Below are 13,631 nucleotides of genomic sequence, written 5' to 3'. Positions count from 1 at the left end.
AGTCTCATGTGCCCGTCTGCAGCTGTAAGGGGAAGAGAAACATATTTTGAAAGTGTGAACATGTGGCCACTCTGATCAAAAGTGATTTCCCAAGTTAGGCATTGTGCTCGGCAGTCAGGATAATGTGGTCAATAAAAACAGATATGGTCCCTGCCTCACAGAGCTTTTTGCTTATTAGAAGAAGTAGACAATAATAAAACGTATTTGACAAACACATGTAGAATTACCATTGTTAATGTGCTGAAGTGGAAAAGTTATGGTGCTCTGAGAGTATAAGTGGGAAGGAGGAGTGGTGACCGAATACGAGAAGTTAAGGGGGCTCCCTGAAAGGGTGGCATATCTGGCTTAATTCTGGCATCTACTATACGGCCCTGCATATAACAAAATTTATAGAAAAGAAGAAAATATAATTGCAGAGAATATTCTTCAGCCTTAGTATTACTGTCTTGCATGATTCTTCTTTTTTAAAATATTTTTCTCTTTATTGATTTTAGAGGGAGAGGGAGAGAGAGATAGAAACATTGATGAGTGAGAACATTGATTGGCTGCCCCCTGTAAGCCCCCCACTGGGGATTTGGCCCACAACCTGGGCATGTGCCCTGACCGGTAATCAAACTGGCGACCTCTTGGTGCATGGGTCAGTGTTAAACCACTGAGCCACACTGGCTGGGCCTTGCATGATTTTTTTTTTTATTGCAAGTGGCAGAAAATCTAATTCAATTTTTTTTAAAAAGCATCAACTGACTAAGTTCAGCTCCAGCTTCAGGCAAAGCTGCATCAAGTAGCATTACTAATGATATCAGAAAGTGCTCCACTTCTTCATTTGGCTTCTCTCTTTGCTGACTCTATTCATTTTTAGGCTTTTATATCATGGTAAGCTTCCGATGTATATATTTTCATTAGACACATAGAAAAAAGTCATATTTTCCAAATAATAAATATTTTACAATGAGATCTCACTGTGTATAACTGGAGCCAGATACCAGCTTCTGTAGCCATCATGTGGTCACTAGAGAATGCATGATCCACTTAGCTAGTCTTGTGTCCTATGCCCTCTCCTGGATCAGAGACAACACCATCAAAACTCCGTGATCTGACAATGGGGGAGAAGGTTTTGGTTCCCCAACGGAAACCACAAGACAGTCATTAATAGAAGTGGGAATGTTTGTTAGGCAAGCAGAAAGAACAGGGGCCTGATACAGAGTAGAAGTGATTATTGGCATTAATGACTGCCACAGCCAACAATAATAATAGTAAGCATAGTAAGAACTAACACTTGTGTTTCCTATTATACTTAGAAATTTTCATTCTCTATTCCTGGCATGTTGAGAATTTATCCAGCCTGCTTTACTCAACTCAGACACTTTGGTTTGAAATGCTAAGTATGAGATTCCCAGAGAGCAAGATTTCTGGAAGGACCAATACCCATCACTCAGTCCCCAAATCCCAACATTCATGCACTCATGCAAACACACCTCCATTCATGCTGACCTGCACAGAGCCTGTCCATTAAGTGAAGCTCATTTCAAGCACAGATGGTCCTGAGTAGCTCAACATCTGCCTGGTGGCCAGACTAAGTGATTTTGGATGGCCTTAGACTTCTGATCACATCCAAGCAGCCAGGGAGAAAATGAAACCTTGTTTATCATCTTGATAAACAGTCCCTTTCAGTGCCTCCGGACGCTTTATGTTCTTGGTAGAGTCAAATACCATTAAATTGTCATCACTGTCAAAAAGAGAAGTAATAGGTTTTTCTACCTGACTCATAGTTAATGATTTCTACAATGTGTAACACAAATCAGTTTCTGTTCACGTTCTTTTCCCCTAGATGTGTGTTTCCCAGGTTATGGGTATGAGGCATAATCTCATGATATAAATAAATATATACTGTTATTATTACCTCTCTGCTAAACCAATAAAATGCCAAGATGATAAGAGCCAGATACTCGGCCCAGTGAGGTATAGGCACAAAGGAGGAAGTTAAGCTGCTTCATTTGATTCTAGTTCTTCTCGAAGGCATACATTTGAAACGCTGTATATCACAGCCTTTGAGATGGTTCCACCCTGGTGATCATTAAACATATTTTCAGAAGTTACTTAAACACTCTTAAAGAGGTACTATACCTCTTTTCTCATCATCTTATGGAATAATATATTAATTAGATTCGGTGGTGTTAAGCTGCAACAACAAATCACCTTGAATCTAACTGGCTTAGAATAACAAAGGCCTGTTTTTGGAACATGCACCCTGCCCATTCTGGTTTATCAGGGGGCTGTGTTTGCAGGAGTTACTCAGACTAGAACTGCTGGAGGTCCCGTCAACCTAATTTGCTCACCATTTGCTTTGTATGGCTCACGAGCTAAGGCGGTCTTTACTTTTTTCAACTGCTGGAAACAACAAAAGAAGAATACTTTGTGACACAAAATTATGACAGGAAATTCAAGTTTCAGTTTCCATAAATGACATTCTGTAGGTACACCAGCACACTCATTCGTTTCCACATTTTTGTGTCTACGGAGTTTGGTAGTTGCCACAGAGAACACGTGGCCAACAAGCCAAAAGTACTTTCTGTCTGGACCTTCAGGAAAAGTCTGCTGATCCCCAATCTAAATATTCTGGTTGCCACACCGGTGGAGCCCTGGTGGAAAGTCTTGCACAGAATTAAAAGCTCAGTATGTAAGTGATACATTACTTCTATTAAAAGTAACCACAAGCAATAAGAAAACAAAGAACTACCCAGGATGAAGAGAGACAGTCATTTGGAAGCCCTAACTGCTGCTTCAGCTAAAATTAATAATAGGGAGAATATGAATAGCAAAAACTTTCTCCTATTCCAGGAACGGTTCCGAGGGCTTTGTTCTCGATCATTGATCCTCACAACCACCTCTCATTATGAAAGTATTCTTATTTTCCCATTTCACAGATGAGGAAACTAAGAACAGAAAACCAATGATTTTCCTAATGGGTGGAGACAGTTTTTAAACCCAGTCAATATGATGCCAAAATCCAATCTCAAACACCATATTCAACCATTCTACCACACGTGGACCCTCTGAACTTAGAAAATCTCAGCCACTGATACTGTCGAGACATTCTTCACAAAACCCTTAATTATAGAATTTAGTAGATACAAGAAAAATACTAATTTTAGTGTTTGCCTAACTAATTTCCATAATGCTTAATAAATCACTTAGAAGTCTGCAGGTAATTAGTTCAGAGACAAGAGTAAGCTCTAACATCTGTGAATTTCATATGGTTCCCCAATATGCACCAAAGGAAGGACTTACAGCTGAAAGCCAGTTTATGACTCACAAGAGGACGCACCGAGCGGAAGGTGCGAGAGCTTCGTGCAGGGACCAGTATTGACAGCCCCTCCCCACTGCTGATCTCAACCCGCATCTTCTTGTCTTTGCTTCTAAGCCAATTCAAGAAGGCTGTTCCATGGACATAATTTTTTGTTTATCTGGAGAAAAAAAAATGTCACAAAACAGTTATGGTTATGAGGTAATGGATTGGAATCATCACATTGCCTGCTTTATTTAGTTGGCTGTACTTTTATGTTTTCATAACAGAGTTTGTGTATTATCACTGGCCTTGTTTCTTTTAACATCCCATTACACTTACCTGTGAGCGATAATAGAAGAATCTCATTTTAAAATAATTTTAAAAGTTCATAATCATTGTTGTGCTTCCTTCTTTTACTGGATTCCTGCTTATGTGCCATTAAATAGTGTCACAAGAAACAGAACAAAAATGAATCAAGACATAGAGCAGATAAGGAAAGGATGCAATGTAGAAAGCATATTTGACCACCCATTGCGTGAACAGCTCAGACATTTGACGGACCAGTCCCAGAGCCTTACAAGTTAATTCCTCCATTGTCCAGCCTTTTAGAATTCTATCCTTCCATCAAAACTCATGTCTGACTGTAACCGTCTTTGAAATTGGATTTCATTTTCATGTTAATAAGAAGAATGCCAGCTCTTGTTTACCTACTGTGTACTGCCCAATGTACTGATGACTTCTAATGCACAATCTCTAATGCCCACGACATCCCTTAAGGTAAGCATTTTATTCACAAGGGATCAGGGCTCAGAGATTATAACTTTTACCAAGTCACCGCACTAGCAACTCAAATGATCTTGGTTATTTGAAATATCATTTATATCTTAATATATTCAACCTTTCATGCCACGGTTTCAGATAAATTTAAGGAAATTAATATAACCTGAGGGATGGCTTATATAAAATAGGATTGCCTGTCTCTTTTTTAGAAATTGTTTCCACATTGTTCACAGCCTTGAGGGCTAGCTACAAAGAAGTAAAGCTTAATAACAATCGCCAGCTGGTCCAGTGATTTTGGTTGAAGCATAGAGTTGGGAGAGACCTTAGTGGGATTTAGATTGAGAATGTTGCACCTTAGAGAGGAACAGTAGACATAGATATTTTTTAAGCCTTATTTCATTCCAAATCTTTCCCTAGTCACAATAATAGAATACCAATTTATTTATTTTATATCATGGCTCAAGGAAGCTGAAGGGCACTGATGCTGTGATTTAGTTTTCAGAAACTTACATCCAAGGTAAATGCCACACTTTGAGGTAGGAGCTTCCTTTTCCATGGTTTCAGTGGCCACTAAGCCTTCGAGTGTTTTTTTCTTATTGGGCAATAAGTCACTTCTGTTGTTGCATTGATTTGTAATGTATTGAAGGCAAGTCCAGATCAGGCAAGCACATTTGGGTAGTGAAAACAGAGAGATGGAGATGTGATGTTCTTATTTTAGCAAAATTCTCAGGGAGACCTGGGAATACCACAAACGCAGACTGATACCCAAACCATTACTTGGGTCCCCCTTCCTAATACAATCCAAGGCATCCATACTGGAAAAGAGCAACAGTTCTAGTCTTTAAAGACCAGAAAAGAATCAAGAATGGTTTTCTTTTAACCTCATTAGTTCATCTTTGAGTAAAATTTATTTCCATGTTGTTATTGCAGTTATTAAAAATGATTTCTGCAGTAAAGTTTGAATATATCCAATGTTTAAGCCATTTTCTTCTTTAAAAAACATAAAGGAGAAATTTAGGGGATGGGTGTTGAGTGCATTGTGCTGTACATTACTTTTAGCAATGTTATTTTAGGGGGTTAGTAAGGTCTAAATATAGTTCCCCAGTCTTTGGCATAGGGTGAGAGGAGGGAGATGGGTATGAGGAAAAGTTCATGTTGGTGAAAAGAAAAAAATGAGTCCAATTGTTTTCCACTAATACTCCGGATCTAGTCAAAGATGATGTTTCCATTATTACTACTAACAGCAGTATATCTTTTAGTGCCTAGTCTGAACCATGTATGATTATAACCACTTTGCTTATAGGTATTTAATTTTTATACCTAGTTAGTCCAGAAAACAACCCTTGAAAGTTAATGGTATCATCACTCACATTTGACAGAGGAGAACCCTGAGGTATAGAATGGGAAATAGCAGGAAGCAGCCAATCCAGGACTTGAAGCTTGATGACCTGGCTCTAGAATCCATGATTTTATTATTATGCTGTACTGCCTCAAACGTGGCTGTCTGGCCCAGAATTTGTTCCTTTTTCTTACATATTTCTGTCTTCTGTGTACCCCAGAGTCCCAGGAGGGAGAAGATGGTGACTGTTTAATTGAGAGCATAAACAAATCAAGCAGCCATTTTTCCCTCCTCGACCAAAGAGGCTTAAAGATTTATTAGTGTCTCTCTTGTCAATGATTTACAAAGACACTTGGAGCTGCCTTCCGGTCCATTGGGTCAATAAAGCATTTTTAACACAGTCTTAAATATGCATTTCTGGCATCTGCTACAATAGATTCTAAGAGAACTATTTATAAGGCCTTGATCAAGAAGTCCCATAAAAGTGAGTCTCAAAAACCTGTGTTTTGTCTCCCAGAGAGTAGCTTTTAAAGAAAAGAACCATTTGCCATAAAGTGAAAATGCAAGGGTCTGAATAATCATGTTAACCTTAATGTTCCTAAGTCATATTTTACACATTCCCTTCAAAAGTTGGTCTATGAGTAGATATGTCCTAGCTTAACTATTAACTGAAGTTTCCTATGGTTTCTCTTAATTGCTATTTCATTTTTCAGTTATTTATTTATTTTTTTTAAGAATAAAAAGCTTTTATTTGTACATTTGGCTCTACTCCAAACCAATGTTCAAGTTGATTTTTCTTCAAGGTGTAGGTCATTTCTTTGCAAACATTACATTTATCAGTCAAGTTTGTTTTATGAAAAGACTACATATGGATACTCAAGGAAAGTGCCACCAAAAGAATTAATTGATGTTTAATCTTTCTTCTTTTCTTTTCCCTTCTCTGATTTTTTCTTTTTTCCCCTCTTTCTCCCATTTCAGTTCTTCCCTTCCTTCTTTGTTATTTTAAAGATTTTATATTGACTTTTAGAGAGAAGAAGAGAGAGAGAGACGTCAATGTGAGAGCAAAACATAGATGGGCTGTGTCCTACACGTCCCCTCCTGGAGATGGAGCCCACAGCCGGGGCACATGCCCTCACCGGGAATCAAACTGGCAACCTTTCTGTGCAAGGGACAGTGCCCAAGCAACTGAGCCGCACCAGCCAAGGCCCCTTCCTTCTACCTTCTTTTCTTTCTTTCTTTCTTTCTTTCTTTCTTTCTTTCTTTCTTTCTTTCTTTCTTTCTCTCTCTCTCTCTCTCTCTCTCTCTCTCTCTCTTTCTTTCTCTCTCTCTTCCTTCCTTCTTTCCTTCCTTCCTTTTTTCCTTCTTTCCTTTCTTCCTTCCTTCCCTTCCTTCCTTCCTTCCTTCCTTCCTTCCTTCCTTCCTTCCTTCCTTCCTTCCTTCCTTCCTTCTTTCTTTCTTTCTTTCTTTCTTTCTTTCTTTCTTTCTTTCTTTCTCTTTCTTTCTTCTTTATTTCTTTCTTTGTTTTCCTTCATATCATTCAGGCATTTAGTCATTTACAAATGTTTGCCTGTCTACTATTATGCTAAATAATAGGGATAAAGAAACAAATGAGGTGTGGTCCCTGCCATCATGGAGAGTCCAGCCAACAGGATAGACAGGCAGTGAACCAGTTACCCAGTTATTCCAGGAGACATACCACAAAAGAAAAGTTCAGTTTGTTGAAAGCACACAATGGGGGTCAAGAGACAGTCTTCAGGAAATGGGTTCATTCAACAAATATTTACAGACCAGACCTGGGCCCAGCACTGGGGATAAAGTGGTGAAACAGAAAATTGGTACCCTTACCTTCCATAGGAAAAGTAAAATATTATTAAAAATGCCAAAATAATACATTGAGATTATTATTATGGGATAATTATGAGATGTTGTAGGATCATATAACAGGGGTTCAAGGAGACCACCTAAAGAAGAGCTAAGAAGAATGTACAGGTTTAGCCCTGGCTGATTTTGCTCAGTGATTAGAGCATCTGCCCTCAGAACAGAGAGTTTCGGGTTTGATTCCGGTCAAGGGCATGTACCTTGGTTGTGGTTTGATCCAATACCCAGCCCTCACATCGATGTTTTTTTCTCTCTCTTTCTCTCTCTCTCCCCCTCCCTCCCTCCTTCCCTCCTACTCTATCTAAAAAATCAATGGAAAAATGTTCTTGGGTGAGGATTATAATAAAAAAGAATGTACAGGTTTAGACTTACGTTGCTCCTTTTTTATTAATTAATTAATTTATTTTTGTTACAGATGTTTCTCCTTTTCCCCCCACTGATACCCTCTCCCCCTCCCTCCCCGCCCTGTCCCCACCTTTGTTGTCCATATCCATTGTTCATGCATATATGCATATAAGTTCTGTGGTTTATCTCCCCCCCCCACAAACCCCCTCTTCTGGGGATTGTCAGTCTGTACCCTACTTCCACATCTCTGGGACTACCCCATTCCTCAGACTGTTATGTTCATTATATTCCACAAATAAGTGAGATCACATGATACTTGTCTTTCTCTGCTTGGCTTGTTTCACTTAGGATAATACTTTCCAGGTCCCTCCATGTCGTCTCAAAGGATAAGAGATCTTTCTTTCTTACAGCTGCATAGTACTCCATTGTGTATATGTACCACAGCTTTTTTTACTCCTTTTTTAAAAGATAATTCTCTTTGATTCCAACTTTATATTTTCTCCTAACATCCTCTTTCCCAGAAAAGCTGGTGCTGTGATAATTTCTAATTACTTGGCTATGCTTAATCATGGACATGAAACTGTCAACACCAAAATATACTACTGAATGTCAAATTCCCTGGCAGATGAAAAGCATTAGACATTAGCAATTTCCCACAAGTGCCCATTCTTTTTTTTTTATCCTCACCCGAGGGCATTATTTTATTCATCTTCAGATAGAGCAAGAGGGAGAGAGGGAGGGAGAGAGAAACATCAATGTGAAAGAGACGCCTCGACTGGCTGCCACCCACATGACCCCAACCAGGGCCGGGGACAAACTGCAACCAAGGTACGTGCCCTTAGCAAGAACCACACCCGGGTCTCTCTGGACTGCAGGCCGACGCTCTAACTTCTGAGCCAAACCGGCCAGGGCCACAAGTGCCCATTCTTAAATGACTGACCAAGTTTGTCTGTAGCTCAGAGCAATCCAGTTGGTTCCTATAAGCATTTTTTGTTTAAATCAGACATTTATTCTGGGGGCAAACTCTGTTGTATGTGCCAACCCTCAAGTTTTTAGCCATCTGCCTGCCAGTCCTTCCTAATCTCATCTCTCCTTTCCATTATGACATGCAATTTTCATCAGTGAGGGCTCTTTCTAAAATGTTATTCTTATCAGCTCACCTTTGTGTTTCCTCACTTGAATAGGTAAGACGATGACACAGGGAGCTGGGAGGAGAGATCAGTGCTAGCCGCATGTTGGGCTGGGCATTTTTTTAACTTCTCAGTACCAAGAGAGTTGGTGCTGCCAGAAATAATCTTGAAATGCTGTCTTTTTTATTTTTTTATTTTTTTCCTTTTGGGATATTAGAAACATTCTCTTCCTGTTGAATATAGGTTTTGAGCCCTGGCTGGTTTGGCTCAGCTGTTGGAACATTGGCCTGCAGACCAGAGTTTTGGGTTTAATTCCAGTCTAGGGCACAAACATCGGTTGCAGTTGGGTCCCTGCCCTGGCTGGGGTCATGCGGTTGCAACTAATCAATGTGTCTCTCACATCAGTGTCTCTCTCTTGCTCTCGCTCTCTTTCTCCCCTTCCCTCCCACTTTATCTGAAGATAAATAAAAAAATATCCTCAGGTGAGGATTAAAAAAAAAAATTTTGATCATGTGCTCAGAGCTTTGACAAACCAAAGCAAAAGAGCAGAGGGGAAGAGAAGAGCTGCCCAGCAGAGCCCCCCCATGGGGGACCTTCCCATCATCACCTGGGGGAGCACGGGCAAAGGGGGCGAAAGCAGGACAGTCATTCTAAAATTTGTGGTGCACAGAGAACTGGGAAACTGATGTCCATCTAGCACATCTAATTTTTTCAGAGAGCCTGCATTAGCCAGATATTTACTACATTTACCTTCCAATCTGAAAGAACAATGGGACCCCTATAAGCCTCGTTTGGGGGTATGACGCTAATTTCTTATATTTTATCTTAGATGCGTTTTCTATCAACAAACAAAAGTGAGGAGAGACACAATAAGCTGAAAAATCTGAGTGGGTCCAACAACCTTCATTCCGGCTTGTTCCTCGTGCCGCCACTCTGCCAGTAGCTTGTGGTCACCTCGCCTATCTTGTTTGCTGGACCTACAGATGCTGGTGAAACTCAGAAAAGAAGCAAAATCCATGAATCTTAATTTCCTGAGCACTTAAACGACTTTGCTTTGACAGGCTACAGATCATCTTGAAGTCATTTTGACTTGGATTGAGATAAAATTTAGGAATGGATTGGCATTGGTGCCAAAGGAAAGTCCGAAAGGCATTTACATGACATGTGTTATCATTATGATTTTACAATAATCTTGACAGTTTGTTTTCAAAGAACAGTTAACTAGGTAATCTATAAAATGCAGTTAAAATATATTTAAAGGGATCTTTTCTAGTTTCCAGGAAGAGTCATGACAAACCTAACTTTGCTTTTCCTGGGGACAAAGCTGTTTTTGTTTTCATTTCTCTTTTTTAACCAACCAGCAAATGAGGACAGTAGGTGAGTAAGACTTAAAAGTCTGTTCCAGAGGACCTTGAAAAATTCTATCCCTATGATTATAGTAGAAGCCCACAATTTTATTTCTTTTTTAGAGAATTTGATTAGCCTCTCACTGTCTAAGGTAGACAGAGCAAACATGGGCTCCTGATATAGGCAAGTAGTAAGAAGCAGGTAGAATTAGCCCAACTTGTGTGGCTCAGTGGCTGAGTGTTGACCCATGCACCAAGAGGTCACCGGTTTGATTACTGCTCAGGGCACATGCCCAGTGGGGGGCATGCAGGAGGCAGCCAATTGATGTTCCCTCTCATTGATGTTTCTATCTCTCTCCCTCTCCATTCCTCTCCTTCTCTAAAATCAGTAAAGAAAAAAATAATTAAAATAATTAGAATCACATTGTTCTTTCCACCAACGATGTGACTGACCTCCCTTAGATAATCTATAGAGCCCCATAAAGCATAACTTAAAAACTTCTGATCAGAGGACCACAGATGTGAGCTTTATCCTGTGGAAAATCCAGTATTTCTGTTTTGTCAACACACATCAGTAGACCCAGGTTTTATGATCAGGATAGACTGAAAGTAAATTTCTCTGACCAACTGTGGCTAGATCAGTCACATGTGCAAACCTTAGGAATCAGGAGATTTGGGTATGATGGTGCAGTCAGACTTTCTAAATGTCAGGGTCCAGCAGGCCTCTGAGATCTGGTCTGGGCTCCACATGGGTGGACCTGAGCAGTAGGTATAATTGAAGCCATAGTTCAGCTTGGCATGACCACATGAGCTTGTTATTTAGAGCAATACCCTTTTAGCTTCCAGTGGCGAATTCATCACTTGTGAGCTGCAGGAAGAAGTGGTCTGGCGTCATTGGTTTCGGATACCAGGTTTTAATGAAAACAGAGCATTTGTCAGTTCCCAGCCACTGAGCTCTCCTTCCCTTTTTAGAGAAATGGCAACGTGAGTGGCAGGGTGAGACTGGAAAGGAGCCCTGCATATGAGGTCAAAAGACCTGGGTTCTGATCCGGATGCTGCCAGCTACTCGTTAGGTAAAACGTGGGCAAGTGTTTAAGCCATTCTGGATCTCAGTTGCCTCCTCTGTAAAATGAGGGAAATCATAACCTCATTGGGTTTTGTGAGCAAAAAGTATATCGATGGTTCGAGATGTGCCTACCATGGTGTCAGACTCATAGTAAATATTCAGTAAAGGGTTACCTCTAGTAATATTATTATTATCATCATTAATTATATGGCTATGTCATTCAGCTGTTCTTAGCCTGCATCCTCACTAGAAAATGCGGATAGCAATAGTACCATTTAGGTCTTTGAACTATTTTGCAGATTAAATAAAATATGTATTAGAGGCACTTAAAAGCTAGTAATAATAGGCCAGACAAGGTTTAATTTAAAAAAAAAAAACCAGCAGTATCCCCTGTCCTTGAGGAGATTGCATTCTAGGGGGAAAACACTGGCAATAAGTATACTTAAAAATAAATCATACGCTACATATAAAAGTTACAGGTGCCCTGAATGTGGGGGTGGGGACATAGAGCAAAGTGCTGGCTAAGGGAATTATGGGTGGTCAGAGGTGCCTTTGATAAAATGACATTTGGGCAAATATGTGGAAGAGGTGAGAGAATGAGCCAAAGAGCTGCTAGGAGAGAGCCCCAGCCATTTAGAGGACACCTGTGTGGGTTTAGAGCAATCCTCAAGAGGAAGCATGCCCATCACGTTTAAGCCGTAGTCTACAAAGAAGCCAGTGTCCCTGAAGCAGAGAGAAGGGTAGTAGCAAATGAGGTCAAAGCTTGACTGGGGGATTGGGGAGGACAGGTTAGATAACTAACCTTAATAACCATTCTAAGCAAAGTGTCAGAGTTCCTTTGGAACTTTTCATCAACAAAGAATGACTACTTGCAATAAGATGCAAAAAGGTATGAGTTTTAGAGTCAAACACACTGGAGTTACACTTGTGTGATACTGGGCAGGTCATTCAACCTCTCTGAGCAGCAGGCTTTTGTCTGTGAAGTGGGACAATAGCAGTACAGTTGCTGTGAGGTTTATAATTAATGTGGGTCAAGTGCTAACTGCAGTGCCCAGCACTCAATTCAGAGCTCACTGAATGGCACTGAGCACTGAGATGACACGGTGTTGTCCCTGTGTCTCATCTACCACTGTACTATTAGGGACTGGCTTGGGCTTCCAGTGGCCACCTTGTTGTTCATATTATTGAACTCCATGCAGTAACTCAGACAACCTGGCATCTGTCACCGGGTCTGCTGGGCTGACTGTAAATCATATAAGATTCAAGATACATCTGGAGCTTTCATAGGCTTTGTGCTGTTTGCAATAATTAACGTTGGTTTGGTCTGTATTAAAGTCAAATGGTTTCTTTTAAATTAGTGGTATTTTCATGGAGTGTAGAACCAACTATTACTGACTTGACTGAGGGAACTTGCAGCTGACAATTTTATGCTAAAGTGACCTAAATGTAGGTGTCTGTGTTAAAGAGTATAATGTGTGATTAGCACTGTTGTTCCACTAACTCTAATCCCAGTGATGGGCATGTGGTGAGACTGCGATTCTCGTTCAACAGTCCTAGTTCAAGCCTCCTTATGTCCTTCTCAGAAGAGTGCATTGTCCTGTTGTTCTCTCTGTTTGGCACCTTGCACTGCTCTCCCCACTCCTGAAAGCAGCAGCTAGGGGGTCACTTTAGAGAATATCCGGGTCATACCAGTTCTTGGTGTTAAAATACCCATTTGCGCCCTGGCTAGTTTGGCTCAGCAGTTGGAGCATCGGCCCGTGGACCAGAGAGTCCTGGGTTCGGTTCTTGCTAAGGGCACGTACCTCGGTTGCAGTTTGTCCCCGGCCCTGGTTGGGGGCATGTGGGTAGCAACCAGTCAATGTGTCTCTCTCACATCGATGTTTCTCTCTCTCTCTCTCTCTCTCTCTCTCTTCCTCTCTCCCCCTCCTGCTCTACCTGAAGATAAATGCAAAAATGTCCTCAGGTGAGGATAAAAAAATAAAATAACCATTTGTGCGCATTGCAACATAGAATCACAACAAGGTCTCTCCCTGGAGAAGAAAGCCTGCTCTAATTAAATGCTATTTCAGGCCTTCAATTCCATCTACTCTAATGTTTTGTAAAATACCCTGACTGGGACTTCTGGTCAAGATGGCATGCTACATAAACACTGTATTCACCTTCTCCCATGAACACATCCAAATTACAACTAAATTATAGAACAACCACTTGAAGACTAGCTGAACAGAAGTCCTATAACTAAGGATATAAAGAAGAAGCCACGTGGAGACTGGTAAGAAGAGGGGAGAAATGAAACTTGCTGCCTTGTGCAGCAGTTAAGAATTGGGAGGGCTATCTCAGCTGCAGAGGTCCCCCTAACAAGCTAGGGGTTCAGCCACACATTGGGCTCCCCAGGAAGAGCAGTCCCCATGACGGTTAGATGTGAAAACCAGGGATTCTTTCCAAGTGAGGCAGAGGGCTG

General features: G+C 40.7%; 1 protein-coding gene across 1 annotated transcript in view; it reads left to right on the top strand.

Moving 5' to 3' along the window:
* Nucleotides 1–13,631, top strand: part of TAFA1 (TAFA chemokine like family member 1) — a 550,290-nt gene that overhangs the window by 431,208 nt on the left and 105,451 nt on the right. The gene's annotated exons all lie outside the window — the stretch shown is intronic.

The sequence above is a fragment of the Molossus molossus genome, unplaced genomic scaffold (assembly GCF_014108415.1).
Source record: "Molossus molossus isolate mMolMol1 unplaced genomic scaffold, mMolMol1.p scaffold_m16_p_18, whole genome shotgun sequence".
Lineage (NCBI taxonomy): Eukaryota > Metazoa > Chordata > Mammalia > Chiroptera > Molossidae > Molossus > Molossus molossus.
The sequence above is the reverse complement of the archived record's forward strand: the minus strand, read 5'-3'. Positions and strand labels throughout refer to the sequence as shown.